The 25,877-nt window shown below is 36.9% G+C and overlaps 35 pseudogenes; all 35 read right to left on the bottom strand.

The window, feature by feature from the left end:
- Window positions 1-67: 67 nt before the first annotated feature.
- LOC145649366 (5S ribosomal RNA) lies at window positions 68-186 on the bottom strand (annotated as a pseudogene).
- Window positions 187-977: 791 nt separating this feature from the next.
- Window positions 978-1,096, bottom strand: LOC145650250 (5S ribosomal RNA; annotated as a pseudogene).
- Window positions 1,097-1,444: 348 nt separating this feature from the next.
- On the bottom strand, window positions 1,445-1,563 carry LOC145649365 (5S ribosomal RNA; annotated as a pseudogene).
- A 349-nt stretch (window positions 1,564-1,912) lies between these two features.
- LOC145649364 (5S ribosomal RNA) lies at window positions 1,913-2,031 on the bottom strand (annotated as a pseudogene).
- Window positions 2,032-2,822: 791 nt separating this feature from the next.
- Window positions 2,823-2,941, bottom strand: LOC145650347 (5S ribosomal RNA; annotated as a pseudogene).
- A 1,106-nt stretch (window positions 2,942-4,047) lies between these two features.
- On the bottom strand, window positions 4,048-4,166 carry LOC145650523 (5S ribosomal RNA; annotated as a pseudogene).
- A 352-nt stretch (window positions 4,167-4,518) lies between these two features.
- Window positions 4,519-4,637, bottom strand: LOC145644724 (5S ribosomal RNA; annotated as a pseudogene).
- Window positions 4,638-5,649: 1,012 nt separating this feature from the next.
- Window positions 5,650-5,768, bottom strand: LOC145650700 (5S ribosomal RNA; annotated as a pseudogene).
- Window positions 5,769-6,116: 348 nt separating this feature from the next.
- LOC145650306 (5S ribosomal RNA) lies at window positions 6,117-6,235 on the bottom strand (annotated as a pseudogene).
- A 349-nt stretch (window positions 6,236-6,584) lies between these two features.
- Window positions 6,585-6,703, bottom strand: LOC145649363 (5S ribosomal RNA; annotated as a pseudogene).
- A 791-nt stretch (window positions 6,704-7,494) lies between these two features.
- Window positions 7,495-7,613, bottom strand: LOC145648769 (5S ribosomal RNA; annotated as a pseudogene).
- A 1,107-nt stretch (window positions 7,614-8,720) lies between these two features.
- On the bottom strand, window positions 8,721-8,839 carry LOC145650699 (5S ribosomal RNA; annotated as a pseudogene).
- Window positions 8,840-9,187: 348 nt separating this feature from the next.
- Window positions 9,188-9,306, bottom strand: LOC145650305 (5S ribosomal RNA; annotated as a pseudogene).
- A 349-nt stretch (window positions 9,307-9,655) lies between these two features.
- On the bottom strand, window positions 9,656-9,774 carry LOC145649361 (5S ribosomal RNA; annotated as a pseudogene).
- Window positions 9,775-10,565: 791 nt separating this feature from the next.
- Window positions 10,566-10,684, bottom strand: LOC145648768 (5S ribosomal RNA; annotated as a pseudogene).
- Window positions 10,685-11,790: 1,106 nt separating this feature from the next.
- LOC145650522 (5S ribosomal RNA) lies at window positions 11,791-11,909 on the bottom strand (annotated as a pseudogene).
- Window positions 11,910-12,261: 352 nt separating this feature from the next.
- On the bottom strand, window positions 12,262-12,380 carry LOC145644020 (5S ribosomal RNA; annotated as a pseudogene).
- Window positions 12,381-13,391: 1,011 nt separating this feature from the next.
- LOC145649424 (5S ribosomal RNA) lies at window positions 13,392-13,510 on the bottom strand (annotated as a pseudogene).
- Window positions 13,511-13,956: 446 nt separating this feature from the next.
- LOC145648073 (5S ribosomal RNA) lies at window positions 13,957-14,075 on the bottom strand (annotated as a pseudogene).
- A 790-nt stretch (window positions 14,076-14,865) lies between these two features.
- LOC145643775 (5S ribosomal RNA) lies at window positions 14,866-14,984 on the bottom strand (annotated as a pseudogene).
- Window positions 14,985-15,775: 791 nt separating this feature from the next.
- LOC145646966 (5S ribosomal RNA) lies at window positions 15,776-15,894 on the bottom strand (annotated as a pseudogene).
- Window positions 15,895-16,685: 791 nt separating this feature from the next.
- Window positions 16,686-16,804, bottom strand: LOC145648536 (5S ribosomal RNA; annotated as a pseudogene).
- Window positions 16,805-17,152: 348 nt separating this feature from the next.
- On the bottom strand, window positions 17,153-17,271 carry LOC145649360 (5S ribosomal RNA; annotated as a pseudogene).
- A 790-nt stretch (window positions 17,272-18,061) lies between these two features.
- LOC145649359 (5S ribosomal RNA) lies at window positions 18,062-18,180 on the bottom strand (annotated as a pseudogene).
- Window positions 18,181-18,971: 791 nt separating this feature from the next.
- LOC145648535 (5S ribosomal RNA) lies at window positions 18,972-19,090 on the bottom strand (annotated as a pseudogene).
- A 348-nt stretch (window positions 19,091-19,438) lies between these two features.
- LOC145644127 (5S ribosomal RNA) lies at window positions 19,439-19,557 on the bottom strand (annotated as a pseudogene).
- Window positions 19,558-20,348: 791 nt separating this feature from the next.
- On the bottom strand, window positions 20,349-20,467 carry LOC145648534 (5S ribosomal RNA; annotated as a pseudogene).
- Window positions 20,468-20,815: 348 nt separating this feature from the next.
- LOC145649358 (5S ribosomal RNA) lies at window positions 20,816-20,934 on the bottom strand (annotated as a pseudogene).
- Window positions 20,935-21,283: 349 nt separating this feature from the next.
- On the bottom strand, window positions 21,284-21,402 carry LOC145650557 (5S ribosomal RNA; annotated as a pseudogene).
- Window positions 21,403-22,193: 791 nt separating this feature from the next.
- Window positions 22,194-22,312, bottom strand: LOC145648767 (5S ribosomal RNA; annotated as a pseudogene).
- Window positions 22,313-23,197: 885 nt separating this feature from the next.
- On the bottom strand, window positions 23,198-23,316 carry LOC145644353 (5S ribosomal RNA; annotated as a pseudogene).
- A 352-nt stretch (window positions 23,317-23,668) lies between these two features.
- On the bottom strand, window positions 23,669-23,787 carry LOC145647359 (5S ribosomal RNA; annotated as a pseudogene).
- Window positions 23,788-24,454: 667 nt separating this feature from the next.
- LOC145644352 (5S ribosomal RNA) lies at window positions 24,455-24,573 on the bottom strand (annotated as a pseudogene).
- Window positions 24,574-24,925: 352 nt separating this feature from the next.
- LOC145647358 (5S ribosomal RNA) lies at window positions 24,926-25,044 on the bottom strand (annotated as a pseudogene).
- Window positions 25,045-25,711: 667 nt separating this feature from the next.
- On the bottom strand, window positions 25,712-25,830 carry LOC145650223 (5S ribosomal RNA; annotated as a pseudogene).
- Window positions 25,831-25,877: the final 47 nt, after the last annotated feature.

The following is a 25,877-nucleotide window of genomic DNA, read 5'->3' as shown; positions in this document are numbered from 1 at the left end:
TTTATTAATCACTGCACTTCACATTTGAGCATGTTAGCTTGAAAGTAAATTAAAGTGATGCAAGAAAAGCTTACAGCACCTGGTATTCCTAGGTAGGGTCCCACCTCAGTACTATCCAGGACCAAACTTGCTTAGCTTCCAAGGTCAGATGAGATTGGGCATTCTCAAGCTGGTGTGGCCGTAAGCCTTAAACACTTACTCAAATTGCCTAATCATAGCAAATATGATCAAAGACCAATCTGACAATTTTTTTTGTTAATCCCTGCACTTGACATTCTAGAATGTTATCTTGAATGTAAATTAAATGATGCAATAAAAGCTTACAACATCTGGTATACGGAGGCACTAACAGACAGTTTTTTGATGAATCACTGCACTTCACATTCAGGCATGTGAGTTGGAGAGTAAATGAAAGTGATGCAAAAAAAACTTACAGCATCTGCTATTCCCAGGTGCTAACAGATAGTTTGAGTTAATTATTCACTGCACTTCAAATTTGAACATGATAGCTTGAACATAAATTAAAGGGATGCAATACAATCTTACAGCACCTGCTATTCCCTGGTACTAAAATATTTCTATTTAATCTGTACACTTCACATACAAACTTGACAGTTGCAGATTAAAGTAAAGTGATGCAACAAAAACTTACAGCATCTGCTATTCCCAGGTGCTAACAGATAGTTTTTTAAATTAATCACTGCATTTCACATCCTAGCATGTCATCTTGACAGTAAATTAAAGTGATGCAAGAGAAGCTTACAGCATCTCGTAGTCCAAGGTGCTAACATATAGTTTTTAGATGAATCACTGCACTTCACATTCAGGCATGTGAGTTGGAGAGTAAATGAAAGTGATGCAAAAAAAACTTACAGCATCTGCTATTCCCAGGTGCTAACAGATAGTTTTTTTTATTAATCACTGCACTTCACATTTGAGCATGTCAGCTTGAAAGTAAATTAAAGTGATGCAAGAAAAGCTTACAGCACCTGGTATTCCTAGGTAGGGTCCCACCTCAGTACTATCCAGGCCCAAACTTTCTTAGTTTCCAAGGTCAGATGAGATTGGGCGTTCTCAAGCTGGTGTGGCCGTAAGCCTTAAACACTTACTCAAATTGCCTAATCATAGCAAATATGATCAAAGACAAATCTGACAATTTTTTTATTAATCCCTGCACTTGACATTCTAGAACGTTATCTTGAATGTAAATTAAATGATGCAATAAAAGCTTACAACATCTGGTATACGGAGGCACTAACAGACAGTTTTTTGATGAATCACTGCACTTCACATTCAGGCATGTGAGTTGGAGAGTAAATGAAAGTGATGCAAAAAATTTACAGCATCGGCTATTCCCAGGTGCTAAGAGATGGTTTTTTTATTAATCACTGCACTTCACATTTGAGCATGTTAGCTTGAAAGTAAATTAAAGTGATGCAAGAAAAGCTTACAGCACCTGGTATTCCTAGGTAGGGTCCCACCTCAGTACTATCCAGGACCAAACTTGCTTAGCTTCCAAGGTCAGATGAGATTGGGCATTCTCAAGCTGGTGTGGCCGTAAGCCTTAAACACTTACTCAAATTGCCTAATCATAGCAAATATGATCAAACACCAATCTGACAATTTTTTTTATTAATCCCTGCACTTGACATTCTAGAACGTTATCTTGAATGTAAATTAAATGATGCAATAAAAGCTTACAACATCTGGTATACGGAGGCACTAACAGACAGTTTTTTGATGAATCACTGCACTTCACATTCAGGCATGTGAGTTGGAGAGTAAATGAAAGTGATGCAAAAAATTTACAGCATCGGCTACTCCCAGGTGCTAAGAGATGGTTTTTTTATTAATCACTGCACTTCACATTTGAGCATGTTAGCTTGAAAGTAAATTAAAGTGATGCAAGAAAAGCTTACAGCACCTGGTATTCCTAGGTAGGGTCCCACCTCAGTACTATCCAGGACCAAACTTGCTTAGCTTCCAAGGTCAGATGAGATTGGGCATTCTCAAGCTGGTGTGGCCGTAAGCCTTAAACACTTACTCAAATTGCCTAATCATAGCAAATATGATCAAAGACCAATCTGACAATTTTTTTTGTTAATCCCTGCACTTGACATTCTAGAATGTTATCTTGAATGTAAATTAAATGATGCAATAAAAGCTTACAACATCTGGTATACGGAGGCACTAACAGACAGTTTTTTGATGAATCACTGCACTTCACATTCAGACATGTGAGTTGGAGAGTAAATGAAAGTGATGCAAAAAAAACTTACAGCATCTGCTATTCCCAGGTGCTAACAGATAGTTTGAGTTAATTATTCACTGCACTTCAAATTTGAACATGATAGCTTGAACATAAATTAAAGGGATGCAATACAATCTTACAGCACCTGCTATTCCCTGGTACTAAAATATTTCTATTTAATCTGTACACTTCACATACAAACTTGACAGTTGCAGATTAAAGTAAAGTGATGCAACAAAAACTTACAGCATCTGCTATTCCCAGGTGCTAACAGATAGTTTTTTAAATTAATCACTGCATTTCACATCCTAGCATGTCATCTTGACAGTAAATTAAAGTGATGCAAGAGAAGCTTACAGCATCTCGTAGTCCAAGGTGCTAACATATAGTTTTTTGATGAATCACTGCACTTCACATTCAGGCATGTGAGTTGGAGAGTAAATGAAAGTGATGCAAAAAAAACTTACAGCATCGGCTATTCCCAGGTGCTAACAGATAGTTTTTTTTATTAATCACTGCACTTCACATTTGAGCATGTCAGCTTGAAAGTAAATTAAAGTGATGCAAGAAAAGCTTACAGCACCTGGTATTCCTAGGTAGGGTCCCACCTCAGTACTATCCAGGCCCAAACTTGCTTAGCTTCTAAGGTCAGATGAGATTGGGCGTTCTCAAGGTGGTGTGGCCATAAGCCTTATCCGCTTACTCAAATTGCCTAATCATAGCAAATATGATCAAAGACCAATCTGACAATTTTTTTTTATTAATCCCTGCACTTGACATTCTAGAATGTTATCTTGAATGTAATTAAATGATGCAATAAAAGCTTACAATACGGAGCTGGTATACGGAGGCACTAATTATTCACTGCACTTCAAATTTGAACATGATAGCTTGAACATAAATTAAAGGGATGCAATACAATCTTACAGCACCTGCTATTCCCTGGTACTAAAATATTTCTATTTAATCTGTACACTTCACATACAAGCTTGTCAGTTGTAGATTAAAGTAAAGTGATGCAACAAAAACTTACAGCATCTGCTATTCCCAGGTGCTAACAGATAGTTTTTTTAATTAATCACTGCATTTCACATCTTAGCATGTCATCTTGACAGTAAATTAAAGTGATGCAAGAGAAGCTTACCGCATCTCGTAGTCCAAGGTGCTAACAGACAGTTTTTTGATGATTTACTGCACTTCACATTCAGGCATGTGAGTTGGAGAGTAAATTAAAGTGATGCAAAAAAAACTTACAGCATCTGCTATTCCCAGGTGCTAACAGATAGTTTGAGTTAATTATTCACTGCACTTCAAATTTGAACATGATAGCTTGAACATAAATTAAAGGGATGCAATACAATATTACAGCACCTGCTATTCCCTGGTACTAAAATATTTCTATTTAATCTGTACACTTCACATACAAGCTTGTCAGTTGCAGATTAAAGTAAAGTGATGCAACAAAAACTTACAGCATCTGCTATTCCCAGGTGCTAACAGATAGTTTTTTTAATTAATCACTGCATTTCACATCCTAGCATGTCATCCTGACAGTAAATTAAAGTGATTCAAGAGAAGCTTACAGCATCTCGTAGTCCAAGGTGCTAACAGATAGTTTTTGATGAATCACTGCACTTCACATTCAGGCATGTGAGTTGGAGAGTAAATGAAAGTGATGCAAAAAAAACTTACAGCATCGGCTATTCCCAGGTGCTAACAGATAGTTTTTTTTATTAATCATTGCACTTCACATTTGAGCATGTCAGCTTGAAAGTAAATTAAAGTGATGCAAGAAAAGCTTACAGCACCTGGTATACATAGGTAGGGTCCCACCTCAGTACTATCCAGGCCCAAACTTGCTTAGCTTCCAAGGTCAGATGAGATAGGGCATTCTCAAGCTGGTATGGCCGTAAGCCTTAAACACTTACTCAAATTGCCTAATCATAGCAAATATGATCAAAGACCAATCTGACAATTTTTTTTATTAATCCCTGCAATTGACATTCTAGAATGTTATCTTGAATGTAAATTAAATGATGCAATAAAAGCTTACAACATCTGGAATACGGAGGCACTAACAGACAGTTTTTTGATGAATCACTGCACTTCACATTCAGGCATGTGAGTTGGAGAGTAAATGAAAGTGATGCAACAAAAACTTACAGCATCTGCTATTCCCAGGTGCTAACAGATAGTTTTTTTTATTAATCATTGCACTTCACATTTGAGCATGTCAGCGTGAAAGTAAATTAAAGTGATGCAAGAAAAGCTTACAGCACCTGGTATACATAGGTAGGGTCCCACCTCAGTACTATCCAGGCCCAAACTTGCTTAGCTTCTAAGGTCAGATGAGATTGGGCATTCTCAAGCTGGTGTGGCCGTAAGTCTTAAACACTTACTCAAATTGCCTAATCATAGCAAATATGATCAAAGACCAATCTGACAATTTTTTTTATTAATCCCTGCAATTGACATTCTAGAATGTTATCTTGAATGTAAATTAAATGATGCAATAAAAGCTTACAACATCTGGTATACGGAGGCACTAACAGACAGTTTTTTGATGAATCACTGCACTTCACATTCAGGCATGTGAGTTGGAGAGTAAATGAAAGTGATGCAAAAAAAACTTACAGCATCGGCTATTCCCAGGTGCTAACAGATAGTTTTTTTTATTAATCACTGCATTTCACATCCTAGCATGTCATCTTGACAGTAAATTAAAGTGATGCAAGAGAAGCTTACAGCATCTCGTAGTCCAAGGTGCTAACATATAGTTTTTTGATGAATCACTGCACTTCACATTCAGGCATGTGAGTTGGAGAGTAAATGAAAGTGATGCAAAAAAAACTTACAGCATCTGCTATTCCCAGGTGCTAACAGATAGTTTGAGTTAATTATTCACTGCACTTCAAATTTGAACATGATAGCTTGAACATAAATTAAAGGGATGCAATACAATCTTACAGCACCTGCTATTCCCTGGTACTAAAATATTTCTATTTAATCTGTACACTTCACATACAAACTTGACAGTTGCAGATTAAAGTAAAGTGATGCAACAAAAACTTACAGCATCTGCTATTCCCAGGTGCTAACAGATAGTTTTTTAAATTAATCACTGCATTTCACATCCTAGCATGTCATCTTGACAGTAAATTAAAGTGATGCAAGAGAAGCTTACAGCATCTCGTAGTCCAAGGTGCTAACATATAGTTTTTAGATGAATCACTGCACTTCACATTCAGGCATGTGAGTTGGAGAGTAAATGAAAGTGATGCAAAAAAAACTTACAGCATCTGCTATTCCCAGGTGCTAACAGATAGTTTTTTTTATTAATCACTGCACTTCACATTTGAGCATGTCAGCTTGAAAGTAAATTAAAGTGATGCAAGAAAAGCTTACAGCACCTGGTATTCCTAGGTAGGGTCCCACCTCAGTACTATCCAGGCCCAAACTTTCTTAGTTTCCAAGGTCAGATGAGATTGGGCGTTCTCAAGCTGGTGTGGCCATAAGCCTTAAACACTTACTCAAATTGCCTAATCATAGCAAATATGATCAAAGACAAATCTGACAATTTTTTTATTAATCCCTGCACTTGACATTCTAGAACGTTATCTTGAATGTAAATTAAATGATGCAATAAAAGCTTACAACATCTGGTATACGGAGGCACTAACAGACAGTTTTTTGATGAATCACTGCACTTCACATTCAGGCATGTGAGTTGGAGAGTAAATGAAAGTGATGCAAAAAATTTACAGCATCGGCTATTCCCAGGTGCTAAGAGATGGTTTTTTTATTAATCACTGCACTTCACATTTGAGCATGTTAGCTTGAAAGTAAATTAAAGTGATGCAAGAAAAGCTTACAGCACCTGGTATTCCTAGGTAGGGTCCCACCTCAGTACTATCCAGGACCAAACTTGCTTAGCTTCCAAGGTCAGATGAGTTTGGGCATTCTCAAGCTGGTGTGGCCGTAAGCCTTAAACACTTACTCAAATTGCCTAATCATAGCAAATATGATCAAACACCAATCTGACAATTTTTTTTATTAATCCCTGCACTTGACATTCTAGAACGTTATCTTGAATGTAAATTAAATGATGCAATAAAAGCTTACAACATCTGGTATACGGAGGCACTAACAGACAGTTTTTTGATGAATCACTGCACTTCACATTCAGGCATGTGAGTTGGAGAGTAAATGAAAGTGATGCAAAAAATTTACAGCATCGGCTATTCCCAGGTGCTAAGAGATGGTTTTTTTATTAATCACTGCACTTCACATTTGAGCATGTTAGCTTGAAAGTAAATTAAAGTGATGCAAGAAAAGCTTACAGCACCTGGTATTCCTAGGTAGGGTCCCACCTCAGTACTATCCAGGACCAAACTTGCTTAGCTTCCAAGGTCAGATGAGATTGGGCATTCTCAAGCTGGTGTGGCCGTAAGCCTTAAACACTTACTCAAATTGCCTAATCATAGCAAATATGATCAAAGACCAATCTGACAATTTTTTTTGTTAATCCCTGCACTTGACATTCTAGAATGTTATCTTGAATGTAAATTAAATGATGCAATAAAAGCTTACAACATCTGGTATACGGAGGCACTAACAGACAGTTTTTTGATGAATCACTGCACTTCACATTCAGACATGTGAGTTGGAGAGTAAATGAAAGTGATGCAAAAAAAACTTACAGCATCTGCTATTCCCAGGTGCTAACAGATAGTTTGAGTTAATTATTCACTGCACTTCAAATTTGAACATGATAGCTTGAACATAAATTAAAGGGATGCAATACAATCTTACAGCACCTGCTATTCCCTGGTACTAAAATATTTCTATTTAATCTGTACACTTCACATACAAACTTGACAGTTGCAGATTAAAGTAAAGTGATGCAACAAAAACTTACAGCATCTGCTATTCCCAGGTGCTAACAGATAGTTTTTTAAATTAATCACTGCATTTCACATCCTAGCATGTCATCTTGACAGTAAATTAAAGTGATGCAAGAGAAGCTTACAGCATCTCGTAGTCCAAGGTGCTAACATATAGTTTTTTGATGAATCACTGCACTTCACATTCAGGCATGTGAGTTGGAGAGTAAATGAAAGTGATGCAAAAAAAACTTACAGCATCGGCTATTCCCAGGTGCTAACAGATAGTTTTTTTTATTAATCACTGCACTTCACATTTGAGCATGTCAGCTTGAAAGTAAATTAAAGTGATGCAAGAAAAGCTTACAGCACCTGGTATTCCTAGGTAGGGTCCCACCTCAGTACTATCCAGGCCCAAACTTGCTTAGCTTCCAAGGTCAGATGAGATTGGGCGTTCTCAAGGTGGTGTGGCCATAAGCCTTATCCGCTTACTCAAATTGCCTAATCATAGCAAATATGATCAAAGACCAATCTGACAATTTTTTTTTATTAATCCCTGCACTTGACATTCTAGAATGTTATCTTGAATGTAATTAAATGATGCAATAAAAGCTTACAATACGGAGCTGGTATACGGAGGCACTAATTATTCACTGCACTTCAAATTTGAACATGATAGCTTGAACATAAATTAAAGGGATGCAATACAATCTTACAGCACCTGCTATTCCCTGGTACTAAAATATTTCTATTTAATCTGTACACTTCACATACAAGCTTGTCAGTTGTAGATTAAAGTAAAGTGATGCAACAAAAACTTACAGCATCTGCTATTCCCAGGTGCTAACAGATAGTTTTTTTAATTAATCACTGCATTTCACATCTTAGCATGTCATCTTGACAGTAAATTAAAGTGATGCAAGAGAAGCTTACCGCATCTCGTAGTCCAAGGTGCTAACAGACAGTTTTTTGATGATTTACTGCACTTCACATTCAGGCATGTGAGTTGGAGAGTAAATGAAAGTGATGCAAAAAAAACTTACAGCATCTGCTATTCCCAGGTGCTAACAGATAGTTTGAGTTAATTATTCACTGCACTTCAAATTTGAACATGATAGCTTGAACATAAATTAAAGGGATGCAATACAATATTACAGCACCTGCTATTCCCTGTTACTAAAATATTTCTATTTAATCTGTACACTTCACATACAAGCTTGTCAGTTGCAGATTAAAGTAAAGTGATGCAACAAAAACTTACAGCATCTGCTATTCCCAGGTGCTAACAGATAGTTTTTTAAATTAATCACTGCATTTCACATCCTAGCATGTCATCTTGACAGTAAATTAAAGTGATGCAAGAGAAGCTTACAGCATCTCGTAGTCCAAGGTGCTAACATATAGTTTTTAGATGAATCACTGCACTTCACATTCAGGCATGTGAGTTGGAGAGTAAATGAAAGTGATGCAAAAAAAACTTACAGCATCTGCTATTCCCAGGTGCTAACAGATAGTTTTTTTTATTAATCACTGCACTTCACATTTGAGCATGTCAGCTTGAAAGTAAATTAAAGTGATGCAAGAAAAGCTTACAGCACCTGGTATTCCTAGGTAGGGTCCCACCTCAGTACTATCCAGGCCCAAACTTTCTTAGTTTCCAAGGTCAGATGAGATTGGGCGTTCTCAAGCTGGTGTGGCCATAAGCCTTAAACACTTACTCAAATTGCCTAATCATAGCAAATATGATCAAAGACAAATCTGACAATTTTTTTATTAATCCCTGCACTTGACATTCTAGAACGTTATCTTGAATGTAAATTAAATGATGCAATAAAAGCTTACAACATCTGGTATACGGAGGCACTAACAGACAGTTTTTTGATGAATCACTGCACTTCACATTCAGGCATGTGAGTTGGAGAGTAAATGAAAGTGATGCAAAAAATTTACAGCATCGGCTATTCCCAGGTGCTAAGAGATGGTTTTTTTATTAATCACTGCACTTCACATTTGAGCATGTTAGCTTGAAAGTAAATTAAAGTGATGCAAGAAAAGCTTACAGCACCTGGTATTCCTAGGTAGGGTCCCACCTCAGTACTATCCAGGACCAAACTTGCTTAGCTTCCAAGGTCAGATGAGTTTGGGCATTCTCAAGCTGGTGTGGCCGTAAGCCTTAAACACTTACTCAAATTGCCTAATCATAGCAAATATGATCAAACACCAATCTGACAATTTTTTTTATTAATCCCTGCACTTGACATTCTAGAACGTTATCTTGAATGTAAATTAAATGATGCAATAAAAGCTTACAACATCTGGTATACGGAGGCACTAACAGACAGTTTTTTGATGAATCACTGCACTTCACATTCAGGCATGTGAGTTGGAGAGTAAATGAAAGTGATGCAAAAAATTTACAGCATCGGCTATTCCCAGGTGCTAAGAGATGGTTTTTTTATTAATCACTGCACTTCACATTTGAGCATGTTAGCTTGAAAGTAAATTAAAGTGATGCAAGAAAAGCTTACAGCACCTGGTATTCCTAGGTAGGGTCCCACCTCAGTACTATCCAGGACCAAACTTGCTTAGCTTCCAAGGTCAGATGAGATTGGGCATTCTCAAGCTGGTGTGGCCGTAAGCCTTAAACACTTACTCAAATTGCCTAATCATAGCAAATATGATCAAAGACCAATCTGACAATTTTTTTTGTTAATCCCTGCACTTGACATTCTAGAATGTTATCTTGAATGTAAATTAAATGATGCAATAAAAGCTTACAACATCTGGTATACGGAGGCACTAACAGACAGTTTTTTGATGAATCACTGCACTTCACATTCAGACATGTGAGTTGGAGAGTAAATGAAAGTGATGCAAAAAAAACTTACAGCATCTGCTATTCCCAGGTGCTAACAGATAGTTTGAGTTAATTATTCACTGCACTTCAAATTTGAACATGATAGCTTGAACATAAATTAAAGGGATGCAATACAATCTTACAGCACCTGCTATTCCCTGGTACTAAAATATTTCTATTTAATCTGTACACTTCACATACAAACTTGACAGTTGCAGATTAAAGTAAAGTGATGCAACAAAAACTTACAGCATCTGCTATTCCCAGGTGCTAACAGATAGTTTTTTAAATTAATCACTGCATTTCACATCCTAGCATGTCATCTTGACAGTAAATTAAAGTGATGCAAGAGAAGCTTACAGCATCTCGTAGTCCAAGGTGCTAACATATAGTTTTTTGATGAATCACTGCACTTCACATTCAGGCATGTGAGTTGGAGAGTAAATGAAAGTGATGCAAAAAAAACTTACAGCATCGGCTATTCCCAGGTGCTAACAGATAGTTTTTTTTATTAATCACTGCACTTCACATTTGAGCATGTCAGCTTGAAAGTAAATTAAAGTGATGCAAGAAAAGCTTACAGCACCTGGTATTCCTAGGTAGGGTCCCACCTCAGTACTATCCAGGCCCAAACTTGCTTAGCTTCCAAGGTCAGATGAGATTGGGCGTTCTCAAGGTGGTGTGGCCATAAGCCTTATCCGCTTACTCAAATTGCCTAATCATAGCAAATATGATCAAAGACCAATCTGACAATTTTTTTTTATTAATCCCTGCACTTGACATTCTAGAATGTTATCTTGAATGTAATTAAATGATGCAATAAAAGCTTACAATACGGAGCTGGTATACGGAGGCACTAATTATTCACTGCACTTCAAATTTGAACATGATAGCTTGAACATAAATTAAAGGGATGCAATACAATCTTACAGCACCTGCTATTCCCTGGTACTAAAATATTTCTATTTAATCTGTACACTTCACATACAAGCTTGTCAGTTGTAGATTAAAGTAAAGTGATGCAACAAAAACTTACAGCATCTGCTATTCCCAGGTGCTAACAGATAGTTTTTTTAATTAATCACTGCATTTCACATCTTAGCATGTCATCTTGACAGTAAATTAAAGTGATGCAAGAGAAGCTTACCGCATCTCGTAGTCCAAGGTGCTAACAGACAGTTTTTTGATGATTTACTGCACTTCACATTCAGGCATGTGAGTTGGAGAGTAAATGAAAGTGATGCAAAAAAAACTTACAGCATCTGCTATTCCCAGGTGCTAACAGATAGTTTGAGTTAATTATTCACTGCACTTCAAATTTGAACATGATAGCTTGAACATAAATTAAAGGGATGCAATACAATATTACAGCACCTGCTATTCCCTGTTACTAAAATATTTCTATTTAATCTGTACACTTCACATACAAGCTTGTCAGTTGCAGATTAAAGTAAAGTGATGCAACAAAAACTTACAGCATCTGCTATTCCCAGGTGCTAACAGATAGTTTTTTTAATTAATCACTGCATTTCACATCCTAGCATGTCATCCTGACAGTAAATTAAAGTGATTCAAGAGAAGCTTACAGCATCTCGTAGTCCAAGGTGCTAACAGATAGTTTTTGATGAATCACTGCACTTCACATTCAGGCATGTGAGTTGGAGAGTAAATGAAAGTGATGCAAAAAAAACTTACAGCATCGGCTATTCCCAGGTGCTAACAGATAGTTTTTTTTATTAATCATTGCACTTCACATTTGAGCATGTCAGCTTGAAAGTAAATTAAAGTGATGCAAGAAAAGCTTACAGCACCTGGTATACATAGGTAGGGTCCCACCTCAGTACTATCCAGGCCCAAACTTGCTTAGCTTCCAAGGTCAGATGAGATAGGGCATTCTCAAGCTGGTATGGCCGTAAGCCTTAAACACTTACTCAAATTGCCTAATCATAGCAAATATGATCAAAGACCAATCTGACAATTTTTTTTATTAATCCCTGCAATTGACATTCTAGAATGTTATCTTGAATGTAAATTAAATGATGCAATAAAAGCTTACAACATCTGGAATACGGAGGCACTAACAGACAGTTTTTTGATGAATCACTGCACTTCACATTCAGGCATGTGAGTTGGAGAGTAAATGAAAGTGATGCAACAAAAACTTACAGCATCTGCTATTCCCAGGTGCTAACAGATAGTTTTTTTTATTAATCATTGCACTTCACATTTGAGCATGTCAGCGTGAAAGTAAATTAAAGTGATGCAAGAAAAGCTTACAGCACCTGGTATACATAGGTAGGGTCCCACCTCAGTACTATCCAGGCCCAAACTTGCTTAGCTTCTAAGGTCAGATGAGATTGGGCATTCTCAAGCTGGTGTGGCCGTAAGCCTTAAACACTTACTCAAATTGCCTAATCATAGCAAATATGATCAAAGACCAATCTGACAATTTTTTTTATTAATCCCTGCAATTGACATTCTAGAATGTTATCTTGAATGTAAATTAAATGATGCAATAAAAGCTTACAACATCTGGTATACGGAGGCACTAACAGACAGTTTTTTGATGAATCACTGCACTTCACATTCAGGCATGTGAGTTGGAGAGTAAATGAAAGTGATGCAAAAAAAACTTACAGCATCGGCTATTCCCAGGTGCTAACAGATAGTTTTTTTTATTAATCACTGCATTTCACATCCTAGCATGTCATCTTGACAGTAAATTAAAGTGATGCAAGAGAAGCTTACAGCATCTCGTAGTCCAAGGTGCTAACATATAGTTTTTTGATGAATCACTGCACTTCACATTCAGGCATGTGAGTTGGAGAGTAAATGAAAGTGATGCAAAAAAAACTTACAGCATCTGCTATTCCCAGGTGCTAACAGATAGTTTGAGTTAATTATTCACTGCACTTCAAATTTGAACATGATAGCTTGAACATAAATTAAAGGGATGCAATACAATCTTACAGCACCTGCTATTCCCTGGTACTAAAATATTTCTATTTAATCTGTACACTTCACATACAAGCTTGTCAGTTGCAGATTAAAGTAAAGTGATGCAACAAAAACTTACAGCATCTGCTATTCCCAGATGCTAACAGATAGTTTTTTTAATTAATCACTGCATTTCACATCCTAGCATGTCATCTTGACAGTAAATTAAAGTGATTCAAGAGAAGCTTACAGCATCTCGTAGTCCAAGGTGCTAACAGATAGTTTTTGATGAATCACTGCACTTCACATTCAGGCATGTGAGTTGGAGAGTAAATGAAAGTGATGCAAAAAAAACTTACAGCATCGGCTATTCCCAGGTGCTAACAGATAGTTTTTTTTATTAATCATTGCACTTCACATTTGAGCATGTCAGCTTGAAAGTAAATTAAAGTGATGCAAGAAAAGCTTACAGCACCTGGTATACATAGGTAGGGTCCCACCTCAGTACTATCCAGGCCCAAACTTGCTTAGCTTCCAAGGTCAGATGAGATTGGGCATTCTCAAGCTGGTATGGCCGTAAGCCTTAAACACTTACTCAAATTGCCTAATCATAGCAAATATGATCAAAGACCAATCTGACAATTTTTTTTATTAATCCCTGCACTTGACATTCTAGAATGTTATCTTGAATGTAATTAAATGATGCAATAAAAGCTTACAATACGGAGCTGGTATACGGAGGCACTAATTATTCACTGCACTTCAAATTTGAACATGATAGCTTGAACATAAATTAAAGGGATGCAATACAATCTTACAGCACCTGCTATTCCCTGGTACTAAAATATTTCTATTTAATCTGTACACTTCACATACAAGCTTGTCAGTTGCAGATTAAAGTAAAGTGATGCAACAAAAACTTACAGCATCGGCTATTCCCAGGTGCTAACAGATAGTTTTTTTTATTAATCACTGCACTTCACATTTGAGCATGTCAGCTTGAAAGTAAATTAAAGTGATGCAAGAAAAGCTTACAGCACCTGGTATTCCTAGGTAGGGTCCCACCTCAGTACTATCCAGGCCCAAACTTGCTTAGCTTCCAAGGTCAGATGAGATTGGGCGTTCTCAAGATGGTTTGGCCATAAGCCTTAAACACTTACTCAAATTGCCTAATCATAGCAAATATGAACAAAGACCAATCTGACAATTTTTTTTATTAATCCCTGCACTTGACATTCTTGAATGTTATCTTGAATGTAAATTAAATGATGCAATAAAAGCTTACAACAACTGGTATACAGAGGCACTAAAAGACAGTTTTTTGATGAATCACTGCACTTCACATTCAGGCATGTGAGTTGGAGAGTAAATGAAAGTGATGCAAAAAAAACGTACAGCATCTGCTATTCCCAGGTGCTAACAGATAGTTTGAGTTAATTATTCACTGCACTTCAAATTTGAACATGATAGCTTGAACATAAATTAAAGGGATGCAATACAATCTTACAGCACCTGCTATTCCCTGGTACTAAAATATTTCTATTTAATCTGTACACTTCACATACAAGCTTGTCAGTTGCAGATTAAAGTAAAGTGATGCAACAAAAACTTACAGCATCTGCTATTCCCAGGTGCTAACAGATAGTTTTTTTAATTAATCACTGCATTTCACATCCTAGCATGTCATCTTGACAGTAAATTAAAGTGATTCAAGAGAAGCTTACAGCATCTCGTAGTCCAAGGTGCTAACAGATAGTTTTTGATGAATCACTGCACTTCACATTCAGGCATGTGAGTTGGAGAGTAAATGAAAGTGATGCAAAAAAAACTTACAGCATCGGCTATTCCCAGGTGCTAACAGATAGTTTTTTTTATTAATCACTGCACTTCACATTTGAGCATGTCAGCTTGAAAGTAAATTAAAGTGATGCAAGAAAAGCTCACAGCACCTGGTATTCCTAGGTAGGGTCCCACCTCAGTACTATCCAGGACCAAACTTGCTTAGCTTTCAAGGTCAGATGAGATTGGGCGTTCTCAAGATGGTTTGGCCATAAGCCTTAAACACTTACTCAAATTGCCTAATCATAGCAAATATGATCAAAGACCAATCTGACAATTTTTTTTATTAATTCCTGCACTTGACATTCTAGAATGTTATCTTGAATGTAAATTAAATGATGCAATAAAAGCTTACAACATCTGGTATACGGAGGCACTAACAGACAGTTTTTTGATGAATCACTGCACTTCACATTCAGGCATGTGAGTTGGAGAGTAAATGAAAGTGATGCAAAAAAAACGTACAGCATCTGCTATTCCCAGGTGCTAACAGATAGTTTGAGTTAATTATTCACTGCACTTCAAATTTGAACATGATAGATTGAACATAAATTAAAGGGATGCAATACAATCTTACAGCACCTGCTATTCCCTGGTACTAAAATATTTCTATTTAATCTGTACACTTCACATACAAGCTTGTCAGTTGCAGATTAAAGTAAAGTGATGCAACAAAAACTTACAGCATCTGCTATTCCCAGGTGCTAACAGATAGTTTTTTTAATTAATCACTGCATTTCACATCCTAGCATGTCATCTTGACAGTAAATTAAAGTGATTCAAGAGAAGCTTACAGCATCTCGTAGTCCAAGGTGCTAACAGATAGTTTTTGATGAATCACTGCACTTCACATTCAGGCATGTGAGTTGGAGAGTAAATGAAAGTGATGCAAAAAAAACTTACAGCATCGGCTATTCCCAGGTGCTAACAGATAGTTTTTTTTTATTAATCACTGCACTTCACATTTGAGCATGTCAGCTTGAAAGTAAATTAAAGTGATGCAAGAAAAGCTTACAGCACCCGGTATTCCTAGGTAGGGTCCCACCTCAGTACTATCCAGGCCCAAACTTGCTTAGCTTCCAAGGTCAGATGAGATTGGGCGTTCTCAAGCTGGTGTGGCCGTAAGCCTTAAACACTTACTCAACTTTCCTAATCATAGCAAATATGATCAAAGACCAATCTGACAATTTTTTTTATTAATCCCTGCACTTGACATTCTAGAATGTTATCTTGAATGTAAATTAAATGATGCAATAAAAGCTTACAACATCTGGTATACGGAGGCACTAACAGACAGTTTTTTGATGAATCACTGCACTTCACATTCAGGCATGTGAGTTGGAGAGTAAATGAAAATGATGCAAAAAAAACTTACAGCATCTGCTATTCCCAGGTGCTAACAGATAGTTTGAGTTAATTATTCACTGCACTTCAAATTTGAACATGATAGCTTGAACATAAATTAAAGGGATGCAATACAATCTTACAGCACCTGCTATTCCCTGGTACTAAAATATTTCTATTTAATCTGTACACTTCACATACAAGCTTGTCAGTTGCAGATTAAAGTAAAGTGATGCAACAAAAACTTACAGCATCTGCTATTCCCAGGTGCTAACAGATAGTTTTTTTAATTAATCACTGCATTTCACATCCTAGCATGTCATCTTGACAGTAAATTAAAGTGATTCAAGAGAAGCTTACAGCATCTCGTAGTCCAAGGTGCTAACAGATAGTTTTTTGATGTATCACTGCACTTCACATTCAGGCATGTGAGTTGGAGAGTAAATGAAAGTGATGCAAAAAAAACTTACAGCATCTGCTATTCCCAGGTGCTAACAGATAGTTTTTTTTATTAATCACTGCACTTCACATTTGAGCATGTCAGCTTGAAAGTAAATTAAAGTGATGCAAGAAAAGCTTACAGCACCTGGTATTCCTAGGTAGGGTCCCACCTCAGTACTATCCAGGCCCAAACTTTCTTAGCTTCCAAGGTCAGATGAGATTGGGCGTTCTCAAGCTGGTGTGGCCGTAAGCCTTAAACACTTACTCAAATTGCCTAATCATAGCAAATATGATCAAAGACAAATCTGACAATTTTTTTATTAATCCCTGCACTTGACATTCTAGAATGTTATCTTGAATGTAAATTAAATGATGCAATAAAAGCTTACAACATCTGGTATACGGAGGCACTAACAGACAGTTTTTTGATGAATCACTGCACTTCACATTCAGGCATGTGAGTTGGAGAGTAAATGAAAGTGATGCAAAAAATTTACAGCATCAGCTATTCCCAGGTGCTAAGAGATGGTTTTTTTATTAATCACTGCACTTCACATTTGAGCATGTTAGCTTGAAAGTAAATTAAAGTGATGCAAGAAAAGCTTACAGCACCTGGTATTCCTAGGTAGGGTCCCACCTCAGTACTATCCAGGACCAAACTTGCTTAGCTTCCAAGGTCAGATGAGATTGGGCATTCTCAAGCTGGTGTGGCCGTAAGCCTTAAACACTTACTCAAATTGCCTAATCATAGCAAATATGATCAAAGACCAATCTGACAATTTTTTTTGTTAATCCCTGCACTTGACATTCTAGAATGTTATCTTGAATGTAAATTAAATGATGCAATAAAAGCTTACAACATCTGGTATACGGAGGCACTAACAGACAGTTTTTTGATGAATCACTGCACTTCACATTCAGGCATGTGAGTTGGAGAGTAAATGAAAGTGATGCAAAAAAAACTTACAGCATCTGCTATTCCCAGGTGCTAACAGATAGTTTGAGTTAATTATTCACTGCACTTCAAATTTGAACATGATAGCTTGAACATAAATTAAAGGGATGCAATACAATCTTACAGCACCTGCTATTCCCTGGTACTAAAATATTTCTATTTAATCTGTACACTTCACATACAAACTTGACAGTTGCAGATTAAAGTAAAGTGATGCAACAAAAACTTACAGCATCTGCTATTCCCAGGTGCTAACAGATAGTTTTTTAAATTAATCACTGCATTTCACATCCTAGCATGTCATCTTGACAGTAAATTAAAGTGATGCAAGAGAAGCTTACAGCATCTCGTAGTCCAAGGTGCTAACATATAGTTTTTAGATGAATCACTGCACTTCACATTCAGGCATGTGAGTTGGAGAGTAAATGAAAGTGATGCAAAAAAAACTTACAGCATCGGCTATTCCCAGGTGCTAAGAGATGGTTTTTTTATTAATCACTGCACTTCACATTTGAGCATGTTAGCTTGAAAGTAAATTAAAGTGATGCAAGAAAAGCTTACAGCACCTGGTATTCCTAGGTAGGGTCCCACCTCAGTACTATCCAGGACCAAACTTGCTTAGCTTCCAAGGTCAGATGAGATTGGGCATTCTCAAGCTGGTGTGGCCGTAAGCCTTAAACGCTTACTCAAATTGCCTAATCATAGCAAATATGATCAAAGACCAATCTGACAATTTTTTTTGTTAATCCCTGCACTTGACATTCTAGAATGTTATCTTGAATGTAAATTAAATGATGCAATAAAAGCTTACAACATCTGGTATACGGAGGCACTAACAGACAGTTTTTTGATGAATCACTGCACTTCACATTCAGACATGTGAGTTGGAGAGTAAATGAAAGTGATGCAAAAAAAACTTACAGCATCTGCTATTCCCAGGTGCTAACAGATAGTTTGAGTTAATTATTCACTGCACTTCAAATTTGAACATGATAGCTTGAACATAAATTAAAGGGATGCAATACAATCTTACAGCACCTGCTATTCCCTGGTACTAAAATATTTCTATTTAATCTGTACACTTCACATACAAACTTGACAGTTGCAGATTAAAGTAAAGTGATGCAACAAAAACTTACAGCATCTGCTATTCCCAGGTGCTAACAGATAGTTTTTTAAATTAATCACTGCATTTCACATCCTAGCATGTCATCTTGACAGTAAATTAAAGTGATGCAAGAGAAGCTTACAGCATCTCGTAGTCCAAGGTGCTAACATATAGTTTTTTGATGAATCACTGCACTTCACATTCAGGCATGTGAGTTGGAGAGTAAATGAAAGTGATGCAAAAAAAACTTACAGCATCTGCTATTCCCAGGTGCTAACAGATAGTTTTTTTTATTAATCACTGCACTTCACATTTGAGCATGTCAGCTTGAAAGTAAATTAAAGTGATGCAAGAAAAGCTTACAGCACCTGGTATTCCTAGGTAGGGTCCCACCTCAGTACTATCCAGGCCCAAACTTTCTTAGCTTCCAAGGTCAGATGAGATTGGGCGTTCTCAAGCTGGTGTGGCCGTAAGCCTTAAACACTTACTCAAATTGCCTAATCATAGCAAATATGATCAAAGACAAATCTGACATTTTTTTTATTAATCCCTGCACTTGACATTCTAGAATGTTATCTTGAATGTAAATTAAATGATGCAATAAAAGCTTACAACATCTGGTATACGGAGGCACTAACAGACAGTTTTTTGATGAATCACTGCACTTCACATTCAGGCATGTGAGTTGGAGAGTAAATGAAAGTGATGCAAAAAATTTACAGCATCAGCTATTCCCAGGTGCTAAGAGATGGTTTTTTTATTAATCACTGCACTTCACATTTGAGCATGTTAGCTTGAAAGTAAATTAAAGTGATGCAAGAAAAGCTTACAGCACCTGGTATTCCTAGGTAGGGTCCCGCCTCAGTACTATCCAGGACTAAACTTGCTTAGCTTCCAAGGTCAGATGAGATTGGGCATTCTCAAGCTGGTGTGGCCGTAAGCCTTAAACACTTACTCAAATTGCCTAATCATAGCAAATATGATCAAAGACCAATCTGACAATTTTTTTTGTTAATCCCTGCACTTGACATTCTAGAATGTTATCTTGAATGTAAATTAAATGATGCAATAAAAGCTTACAACATCTGGTATACGGAGGCACTAACAGACAGTTTTTTGATGAATCACTGCACTTCACATTCAGGCATGTGAGTTGGAGAGTAAATGAAAGTGATGCAAAAAAAACTTACAGCATCTGCTATTCCCAGGTGCTAACAGATAGTTTGAGTTAATTATTCACTGCACTTCAAATTTGAACATGATAGCTTGAACATAAATTAAAGGGATGCAATACAATCTTACAGCACCTGCTATTCCCTGGTACTAAAATATTTCTATTTAATCTGTACACTTCACATACAAACTTGACAGTTGCAGATTAAAGTAAAGTGATGCAACAAAAACTTACAGCATCTGCTATTCCCAGGTGCTAACAGATAGTTTTTTAAATTAATCACTGCATTTCACATCCTAGCATGTCATCTTGACAGTAAATTAAAGTGATGCAAGAGAAGCTTACAGCATCTCGTAGTCCAAGGTGCTAACATATAGTTTTTTGATGAATCACTGCACTTCACATTCAGGCATGTGAGTTGGAGAGTAAATGAAAGTGATGCAAAAAAAACTTACAGCATCTGCTATTCCCAGGTGCTAACAGATAGTTTTTTTTATTAATCACTGCACTTCACATTTGAGCATGTCAGCTTGAAAGTAAATTAAAGTGATGCAAGAAAAGCTTACAGCACCTGGTATTCCTAGGTAGGGTCCCACCTCAGTACTATCCAGGCCCAAACTTTCTTAGCTTCCAAGGTCAGATGAGATTGGGCGTTCTCAAGCTGGTGTGGCCGTAAGCCTTAAACACTTACTCAAATTGCCTAATCATAGCAAATATGATCAAAGACAAATCTGACAATTTTTTTATTAATCCCTGCACTTGACATTCTAGAATGTTATCTTGAATGTAAATTAAATGATGCAATAAAAGCTTACAACATCTGGTATACGGAGGCACTAACAGACAGTTTTTTGATGAATCAATGCACTTCACATTCAGGCATGTGAGTTGGAGAGTAAATGAAAGTGATGCAAAAAATTTACAGCATCGGCTATTCCCAGGTGCTAAGAGATGGTTTTTTTATTAATCACTGCACTTCACATTTGAGCATGTTAGCTTGAAAGTAAATTAAAGTGATGCAAGAAAAGCTTACAGCACCTGGTATTCCTAGGTAGGGTCCCACCTCAGTACTATCCAGGACCAAACTTGCTTAGCTTCCAAGGTCAGATGAGATTGGGCATTCTCAAGCTGGTGTGGCCGTAAGCCTTAAACACTTACTCAAATTGCCTAATCATAGCAAATATGATCAAACACCAATCTGACAATTTTTTTTATTAATCCCTGCACTTGACATTCTAGAACGTTATCTTGAATGTAAATTAAATGATGCAATAAAAGCTTACAACATCTGGTATACGGAGGCACTAACAGACAGTTTTTTGATGAATCACTGCACTTCACATTCAGGCATGTGAGTTGGAGAGTAAATGAAAGTGATGCAAAAAATTTACAGCATCGGCTATTCCCAGGTGCTAAGAGATGGTTTTTTTATTAATCACTGCACTTCACATTTGAGCATGTTAGCTTGAAAGTAAATTAAAGTGATGCAAGAAAAGCTTACAGCACCTGGTATTCCTAGGTAGGGTCCCACCTCAGTACTATCCAGGACCAAATTTGCTTAGCTTCCAAGGTCAGATGAGATTGGGCATTCTCAAGCTGGTGTGGCCGTAAGCCTTAAACGCTTACTCAAATTGCCTAATCATAGCAAATATGATCAAAGACCAATCTGACAATTTTTTTTGTTAATCCCTGCACTTGACATTCTAGAATGTTATCTTGAATGTAAATTAAATGATGCAATAAAAGCTTACAACATCTGGTATACGGAGGCACTAACAGACAGTTTTTTGATGAATCACTGCACTTCACATTCAGACATGTGAGTTGGAGAGTAAATGAAAGTGATGCAAAAAAAACTTACAGCATCTGCTATTCCCAGGTGCTAACAGATAGTTTGAGTTAATTATTCACTGCACTTCAAATTTGAACATGATAGCTTGAACATAAATTAAAGGGATGCAATACAATCTTACAGCACCTGCTATTCCCTGGTACTAAAATATTTCTATTTAATCTGTACACTTCACATACAAACTTGACAGTTGCAGATTAAAGTAAAGTGATGCAACAAAAACTTACAGCATCTGCTATTCCCAGGTGCTAACAGATAGTTTTTTAAATTAATCACTGCATTTCACATCCTAGCATGTCATCTTGACAGTAAATTAAAGTGATGCAAGAGAAGCTTACAGCATCTCGTAGTCCAAGGTGCTAACATATAGTTTTTTGATGAATCACTGCACTTCACATTCAGGCATGTGAGTTGGAGAGTAAATGAAAGTGATGCAAAAAAAACTTACAGCATCGGCTATTCCCAGGTGCTAACAGATAGTTTTTTTTATTAATCACTGCACTTCACATTTGAGCTTGTCAGCTTGAAAGTAAATTAAAGTGATGCAAGAAAAGCTTACAGCACCTGGTATTCCTAGGTAGGGTCCCACCTCAGTACTATCCAGGCCCAAACTTGCTTAGCTTCCAAGGTCAGATGAGATTGGGCGTTCTCAAGGTGGTGTGGCCATAAGCCTTATACGCTTACTCAAATTGCCTAATCATAGCAAATATGATCAAAGACCAATCTGACAATTTTTTTTATTAATCCCTGCACTTGACATTCTAGAATGTTATCTTGAATGTAATTAAATGATGCAATAAAAGCTTACAATACGGAGCTGGTATACGGAGGCACTAATTATTCACTGCACTTCAAATTTGAACATGATAGCTTGAACATAAATTAAAGGGATGCAATACAATCTTACAGCACCTGCTATTCCCTGGTACTAAAATATTTCTATTTAATCTGTACACTTCACATACAAGCTTGTCAGTTGTAGATTAAAGTAAAGTGATGCAACAAAAACTTACAGCATCTGCTATTCCCAGGTGCTAACAGATAGTTTTTTTAATTAATCACTGCATTTCACATCTTAGCATGTCATCTTGACAGTAAATTAAAGTGATGCAAGAGAAGCTTACCGCATCTCGTAGTCCAAGGTGCTAACAGACAGTTTTTTGATGATTTACTGCACTTCACATTCAGGCATGTGAGTTGGAGAGTAAATGAAAGTGATGCAAAAAAAACTTACAGCATCTGCTATTCCCAGGTGCTAACAGATAGTTTGAGTTAATTATTCACTGCACTTCAAATTTGAACATGATAGCTTGAACATAAATTAAAGGGATGCAATACAATCTTACAGCACCTGTTATTCCCTGGTACTAAAATATTTCTATTTAATCTGTACACTTCACATACAAGCTTGTCAGTTGCAGATTAAAGTAAAGTGATGCAACAAAAACTTACAGCATCTGCTATTCCCAGGTGCTAACAGATAGTTTTTTTTATTAATCATTGCACTTCACATTTGAGCATGTCAGCGTGAAAGTAAATTAAAGTGATGCAAGAAAAGCTTACAGCAACTGGTATACATAGGTAGGGTCCCACCTCAGTACTATCCAGGCCCAAACTTGCTTAGCTTCCAAGGTCAGATGAGATTGGGCATTCTCAAGCTGGTGTGGCCGTAAGCCTTAAAGACTTACTCAAATTGCCTAATCATAGCAAATATGATCAAAGACCAATCTGACAATTTTTTTTATTAATCCCTGCAATTGACATTCTAGAATGTTATCTTGAATGTAAATTAAATGATGCAATAAAAGCTTACAACATCTGGTATACGGAGGCACTAACAGACAGTTTTTTGATGAATCACTGCACTTCACATTCAGGCATGTGAGTTGGAGAGTAAATGAAAGTGATGCAAAAAAAACTTACAGCATCGGCTATTCCCAGGTGCTAACAGATAGTTTTTTTTATTAATCACTGCACTTCACATTTGAGCATGTCAGCTTGAAAGTAAATTAAAGTGATGCAAGAAAAGCTTACAGCACCTGGTATTCCTAGGTAGGGTCCCACCTCAGTACTATCCAGGCCCAAACTTGCTTAGCTTCCAAGGTCAGATGAGATTGGGCATTCTCAAGCTGGTGTGGCCGTAAGCCTTATACGCTTACTCAAATTGCCTAATCATAGCAAATATGATCAAAGACCAATCTGACAATTTTTTTTATTAATCCCTGCACTTGAAATTCTAGAATGTTATCTTGAATGTAATTAAATGATGCAATAAAAGCTTACAATACGGAGCTGGTATACGGAGGCACTAATTATTCACTGCACTTCAAATTTGAACATGATAGCTTGAACATAAATTAAAGGGATGCAATACAATCTTACAGCACCTGCTATTCCCTGGTACTAAAATATTTCTATTTAATCTGTACACTTCACATACAAGCTTGTCAGTTGTAGATTAAAGTAAAGTGATGCAACAAAAACTTACAGCATCTGCTATTCCCAGGTGCTAACAGATAGTTTTTTTAATTATTCACTGCATTTCACATCTTAGCATGTCATCTTGACAGTAAATTAAAGTGATGCAAGAGAAGCTTACCGCATCTCGTAGTCCAAGGTGCTAACAGACAGTTTTTTGATGATTTACTGCACTTCACATTCAGGCATGTGAGTTGGAGAGTAAATGAAAGTGATGCAAAAAAAACTTACAGCATCTGCTATTCCCAGGTGCTAACAGATAGTTTTTTTTATTAATCATTGCACTTCACATTTGAGCATGTCAGCGTGAAAGTAAATTAAAGTGATGCAAGAAAAGCTTACAGCAACTGGTATACATAGGTAGGGTCCCACCTCAGTACTATCCAGGCCCAAACTTGCTTAGCTTCCAAGGTCAGATGAGATTGGGCATTCTCAAGCTGGTGTGGCCGTAAGCCTTAAAGACTTACTCAAATTGCCTAATCATAGCAAATATGATCAAAGACCAATCTGACAATTTTTTTTATTAATCCCTGCAATTGACATTCTAGAATGTTATCTTGAATGTAAATTAAATGATGCAATAAAAGCTTACAACATCTGGTATACGGAGGCACTAACAGACAGTTTTTTGATGAATCACTGCACTTCACATTCAGGCATGTGAGTTGGAGAGTAAATGAAAGTGATGCAAAAAAAACTTACAGCATCGGCTATTCCCAGGTGCTAACAGATAGTTTTTTTTATTAATCACTGCACTTCACATTTGAGCATGTCAGCTTGAAAGTAAATTAAAGTGATGCAAGAAAAGCTTACAGCACCTGGTATTCCTAGGTAGGGTCCCACCTCAGTACTATCCAGGCCCAAACTTGCTTAGCTTCCAAGGTCAGATGAGATTGGGCATTCTCAAGCTGGTGTGGCCGTAAGCCTTATACGCTTACTCAAATTGCCTAATCATAGCAAATATGATCAAAGACCAATCTGACAATTTTTTTTATTAATCCCTGCACTTGACATTCTAGAATGTTATCTTGAATGTAATTAAATGATGCAATAAAAGCTTACAATACGGAGCTGGTATACGGAGGCACTAATTATTCACTGCACTTCAAATTTGAACATGATAGCTTGAACATAAATTAAAGGGATGCAATACAATCTTACAGCACCTGCTATTCCCTGGTACTAAAATATTTCTATTTAATCTGTACACTTCACATACAAGCTTGTCAGTTGTAGATTAAAGTAAAGTGATGCAACAAAAACTTACAGCATCTGCTATTCCCAGGTGCTAACAGATAGTTTTTTTAATTATTCACTGCATTTCACATCTTAGCATGTCATCTTGACAGTAAATTAAAGTGATGCAAGAGAAGCTTACCGCATCTCGTAGTCCAAGGTGCTAACAGACAGTTTTTTGATGATTTACTGCACTTCACATTCAGGCATGTGAGTTGGAGAGTAAATGAAAGTGATGCAAAAAAAACTTACAGCATCTGCTATTCCCAGGTGCTAACAGATAGTTTTTTTTATTAATCATTGCACTTCACATTTGAGCATGTCAGCGTGAAAGTAAATTAAAGTGATGCAAGAAAAGCTTACAGCACCTGGTATACATAGGTAGGGTCCCACCTCAGTACTATCCAGGCCCAAACTTGCTTAGCTTCCAAGGTCAGATGAGATTGGGCATTCTCAAGCTGGTGTGGCCGTAAGCCTTAAACACTTACTCAAATTGCCTAATCATAGCAAATATGATCAAAG

Source organism: Electrophorus electricus, chromosome 13 (genome assembly GCF_041902795.1).
Source record: "Electrophorus electricus isolate QZ-2024a chromosome 13, ASM4190279v1, whole genome shotgun sequence".
Lineage (NCBI taxonomy): Eukaryota > Metazoa > Chordata > Actinopteri > Gymnotiformes > Gymnotidae > Electrophorus > Electrophorus electricus.
Note: the sequence above shows the minus strand (reverse complement) of the source record. Positions and strands in the feature narration are given on the sequence as shown.